The sequence below is a fragment of the Rana temporaria genome, chromosome 5 (assembly GCF_905171775.1).
Source record: "Rana temporaria chromosome 5, aRanTem1.1, whole genome shotgun sequence".
NCBI classification, from domain to species: Eukaryota; Metazoa; Chordata; class Amphibia; order Anura; family Ranidae; genus Rana; species Rana temporaria.
This window is the reverse complement of record NC_053493.1, coordinates 386,505,094-386,511,093: the sequence shown is the minus strand read 5'-3', so window position 1 is coordinate 386,511,093 and position 6,000 is coordinate 386,505,094.

Genomic DNA, 6,000 nt, shown 5'->3' with positions numbered 1-6,000 from the left:
TGGAGGAAGAAGAATGATGAGTACCATCCCAAGAACACCATCCCTACTGTGAAGCATGGGGGTGGTAGCATCATGCTTTGGGGGTGTTTTTCTGCACATGGGACAGGGCGACTGCACTGTATTAAGGAGAGGATGACCGGGGCCATGTATTGCGAGATTTTGGGCAACAACCTCCTTCCCTCAGTTAGAGCTTTGAAGATGGGTCGAGGCTGGGTCTTCCAACATGATAATGACCCGAAGCACACAGCCAGGATAACCAAGGAGTGGCTCTGTAAGAAGCATATCAAGGTTCTGGCGTGGCCTAGCCAGTCTCCAGACCTAAACCCAATAGAGAATCTTTGGAGGGAGCTCAAACTCCGTGTTTCTCAGCGACAGCCCAGAAACCTGACTGATCTAGAGAAGATCTGTGTGGAGGAGTGGGCCAAAATCCCTCCTCCAGTGTGTGCAAACCTGGTGAAAAACTACAAGAAACGTTTGACCTCTGTAATTGCAAACAAAGGCTACTGTACCAAATATTAACATTGATTTTCTCAGGTGTTTAAATACTTATTTGCAGCTGTATCATACAAATAAATAGTTAAAAAAATCATACATTGTGATTTCTGTATTTTTTTTTTTTGATTATGTCTCTCACAGTGGACATGCACCTACGATAACAATTTCAGACCCCTCCATGATTTCCAAGTGGGAGAACTTGCAAAATAGCAGGGTGTTCAAATACTTATTTTCATCACTGTATAAACTAACCTTCCAAAAGGAAATTGCATCCAAATTGGCAAAAGAAGACACCTTAATATGGAAGTCTGAGGTGTCCCAATATGGCGCCGGCGTGATTTTAATGCCTCGCTACCAACTTCCATTGCAATTTAATCGAAAGGAAAGATGACATAAAACCCCACGATTCAAGCCTCGTTTTCAATCCAAACCTAGATCAGGGGAAGAACGCGATCACAGAACATGCACATGCCCCCTCTGGTCACAGGGAGAAATGTTCAGAAACTAAATATGTAAACCAAGCCTCATAAAAGGCTCGAACGGCTTGCTGGTAAATAAAAAACAGATGTGAAACAATAACAAGAACTTAAATAGATCTAATCTTAGCAAACCATTTATACAAAGTGAAAGAATACTGGTCTCAAAAAATGAAAGCAGCACTAAACACAATTGAAACCAGCACTAAGTCCAAATTGAATGGATAGATATCTAAACCACTAATATGGTAACTGATGAAAAATAATTAAAATTAAATAGAAATTAAGACCAAGCCAAAAAGTAATACATATAACGTAAGTATATAAATTGGATTAAAAACTGGCAAGGTCCCTTAGTACATTGTAAGATCCTACATATTTTCTTAATTATTATACATAGTCTGATATACCCTCCTATAACCTTTATCTAGTTGTAATTGTTAAAATAATAATGTTAATATATACACACGACTATAAACAAAGAAAATCCCTATATAAATTTTGCAATCACATTTGATTACTGGTCATACATGTTCCCATAGAGTCCCCTTAAATGACAATGTCCAGTAAGATAGACTGAGAAAGGTCCAAGCAGGATAACATTCAGATACCTTACTGGATGGAAATTCGAGATGTCAGTGGATTTCTCACTAACTCCAAGAAACCATAATGTACCCTAATGAGTGTGAAGTGGGCACATCAAGCCCTATTGATAAAAGCATTGATGTCCCACTCCACGTTCATATTGTATGGGAAATATGATTTAAGCTCATATATCCAATAGTTTTCTAATTGTGAAACCCCTCATTTTGCTGAACTGCCTCGCCAGGGCGGGACATATTTACGCTCACTTGACCATGAGATTAAGACCCCCAAGGAGAAACTTATACAGTACCTCTTAAGGATTCTTACAAATATAGTTCCCTTTCATCCAATCTGAAAAATTAGTTGGAGAAAGGAGATCGGGAGCAAAAAGATAAAGAAAAAGAAAAAATACATCAGATATGTGGGTGACTACAAATCGGGTCTGGTTTTTGGTTGGCAAAAACAGGACAAAGTAGCCAATATGGGCAATACCACTAATAGCATCCCACCCTCCAATGAAGCCAAGTCCCAACCTAGAATCCCTTCTGGGAGAGTACCACAACCTCAAAGAATGGGTAGACCACAACAACAGGATTTACATACATTTCACACATTTATCGACATACATAAGTACATTCGGAAGTTGAATATTTAATCCACAAAGAAATTACGCCGGCATATCAATAGATACGCCGGCGTAATTTCTTTGTGGATCTGGGCCAGAATTCGTAAGTAAATACCTTTTTTAAATATTCAACTTCCGAATGTACTTATGTATGTCGATAAATGTGTGAAATGTATGTAATTTTTTTGGAGGAACATATTTTAAACCTTTGTCTAGAGCAGTGGTTCTCAACCTTTCTAGTGCCGTGACCCATCCCGTTATTTCTACGATCCCCGTCGTATCTTTGTTTTGTATCCACAAAACAAGATACGACTGAATGTGGGCTCGATCCGACTGGCGTACGTCTTAGTACGCCGTCGGATCGTAGGTGCATATTTACACTGGGCGCTAGGTGGCGCTTCCGTTGATTTCCGCGTAGAATATGCAAATGAGCTAGATACGGCGATCCACAAACGTACGTCCGGCCGGCGCATTATTTTACGTAGTTTCCGTAAGGCTTTTTTCAGCGTATAGTTACCCCTGCTCTATGAGGCGTACGCAATGTTAAGTATGGACGTCGGGCCAGCGTAAAATTTTCCGCCGTTTACGTCGTTTGCGTAAAACGTTCGCGAATAGGGCTTTGCGTAGAATTACGTTCACGTCAAAAGCATTGGCTTGCTGCGGGTTAATTTGGAGCATGCGCACTGGGATACCCCCACGGACGGCGCATGCGCCGTTAAAAAAAACGTCATTTACGTGGGGTCAAGTAGAATTAACATAAAACATGCCCACATCTTTGTCATTTGAATTCCGCGCCCTTACGCCGACACATTTACACTACGCCGTCGTAACTTACGGCGCAAATTCTTTCAGGATATGGAAAATACGCTGTACGTTACGGCGGCATAGTGTATCTGAGATACGCTACGCCGGCCGTAAAAATGCGCAGAGGTACGTGGATCTGGCCCTCTGTGGTTAATCGTACCAGATTGGACCATTCTGAGCCTATTTACTCAGGATTGTCCAATCCTCCTCTGTTTAATTCCTCTTGACTGGTCTCTCCATCTATTAACGTATTCAAGGATCTTGGGGCATATCCTCAAAAGAGATACGCCGGCGTACGCCGTCGTATCCCTGGTTCTAACTTTGGAACTGATCCACAGAATCAGTTTTCCAAAGTTAGGCAGAAGATCCGACATGTGTAAGGGACTTACACTGCCGGATCTTAGGATGCAGTACCGCATCCGCCGCTGGGGGCATTTCGAGTCGAAATGCCGCTTCAGGTATGCAAATTAACACATAAGGCGATCCACAAAGCTTTTCAGCTTCGTTTTTTCGCCGTAAGTTTTAGTTTGCAAGTGTAAAATTAGGGCTGCTTTTACAAAGTGTAAAGTTAGTAACACCATGTAAAAGCACATTCAAGCGACGGCATTTGGTATGCATTCCTGAGGGAGAACTCCACGGCAATTTGTAAAATCAAAACCGGCATGGGTTCCCCCTCAGGAGCATACCAGGCCCTTAGGTCTGGTATGGGTTGTAAGGAGACCCCCCCTACGCCGAAAAATCGACGTAGGGGGTCCCCCTACAATCCATACCAGACCTGTATCCAAAGCACGCTACCCGGCCGGCCAGGAATGGGAGTGGGGACGAGCGAGCGCCCCCCCCTCCTGAGCCGTACCAGGCCGCATGCCCTCAACATGGGGGGGTTGGGTGCTCTGGGGCAGGGGGGCGCACTGCGGGCCCCCCCACCCCAGAGCACCCTGTACCCATGTTGATGAGGACAGGACCTCTTCCCGACAACCCTGGCTGTTGGTTGTCGGGGTCTGCGGGCGGGGGCTTATTGGAATCTGGGAGTCCCCTCCAGTGGCGGCCCGTCCATAGAGGGCGCCCGGGCGCCGTCCCCCTCCCCCAATCAGTAAAAAAAAAAAAAAAATCTAAAAAAAAAAAAAAAAAAATAAAAAATGTTTATTTAAACATGTCCCTTTAAGGAAATTTTTTTTCCAAAAAAGGTACTTAGGTGCACTGTGTCCGAGCGCCGGGCGCTGGACACAGTGTTGTGTGGGTAGCGCCACGTCTGTGCAATCACGGGATTGCAGACGAGGCGCTACATTGGCAAAAAAAAAATGCCTTTGTGGCGTTCTCCATCGCGCCACTTGCTTCAGGCGCGATGGACTGTCTTTCTATGGCTTGGGTGCACACTTTCTGTGTGCACCCGCACGTCTCTGTGCTAGTCCCGACGTCTCAGGAAGAACCGGAAGTGACGTCGGGACTCAGGAGCTGAGTGCGCCTCGAAGCTATCTGCCAGCATGCCTGCAGTAACAGGTATGAACCCCCTCCCTGCCTAATTAAAGTGTGTTTGATGTATGCAAGAGCCAGCAAACGGACCCCTTCCCGCACCCGACCTATAAAAAAAAAAAAAACTTTGGGCAAAAATACCGACCGTAGCGGCCGAACTTCACTTAACACTTAACATTGTTTTTTTTTATTTAATTGGTGGAAATAGCCAAACCATCCCCCCCCCGCTTATTCATTCATTCATTCATTTCTTTTTGGACCTTATCCAATCCCCCCTCCCCTCCGGGCTTGTTAAAATGTTATTTTTTTTATTTATTTAATTGGTGGAAATAGCGGCAGGAAGGGAACCCATACTCCCCCCCCCCCCCCGCGTATTCAATTGGTTTTTATATTTAATTGGTGGAAATAGCGACTTGGGACTGGAAAGTTGCAGGATAAGTTGGACCTGATCAGAACCGTTCATATCTGTGCAACTTCAAGTCACAGCGACTTCGAAGTAGTCCCTGCATTACTTTTGTCCCACTTTGATGTGACTTGAGGTCCGTAGACCTCCAGAACACACAGGCATTGCTTCAAGTCGCTGCAAAATCGCAGCAAAAAATTGTGGCAGAATCTTGCGACTTTCAGGCTAAAACAGTCTGAAAGTTTGATGCGACTTAAAGCAATGCCTGTGTATTCTGGAGGTCTATGGACCTCAAGTTGCATCAAAGTGCGACCAAAGTAATGCAGGGACTACTTTGAAGTCGCTGTGACTTGAAGTCGCACAGATACGGGGTACGACTTGTCATGCAACGTTGAATTCCCAAGTCGCAGGACAAGTAATGCAGTATGTCTTCAGTCTCTGGTAATCTTGTGCAGTATGTCCACAGTCTCTGATAATTTCGTGCAGTATGTGTGCAGTCTCTGGTCATCTCGTGCAGTATGTCCGCAGTCTCTGGTCATCTCGTGCAGTATGTCCGCAGTCTCTGGTCATCTCGTGCAGTATGTCCACAGTCTCTGATCATCTCGTGCAGTATGTCCGCAGTCTCTGATAATCTTGTGCAGTATGTCCGCAGTCTCTGGTCATCTCGTGCAGTATGTCCGCAGTCTCTGATCATCTCGTGCAGTATGTCCGCAGTCTCTGATAATCTTGTGCAGTATGTCCGCAGTCTCTGGTCATCTCGTGCAGTATGTCCGCAGTCTCTGATAATCTCGTGCAGTATGTCCGCAGTCTCTGGTAATCTCTTGCAGTATGTCCGCAGTCTCTGGTAATCTCGTGCAGTATGTCCGCAGTCTCTGGTAATCTCGTGCAGTATGTCCGCAGTCTCTGATAATCTCATGCCCATTTAGAGTCCTTCATAACTAACAGTGTAATTTTTTAGTTTGTTTGCGCCAATCTGTAAGCCTGCGCTATATACCATGATTTGTGATGCTGGGGCTATATACTCTGTGCTGTGATGCTGAGCTGTATACTCCTGACACTATGAGTGGAAGCAAGTGGAATACAGGGGACGGAGTGGGTGTATTCTATAGGGGGTGTGGCTTATGAGAAGTGGGAGGGACCAA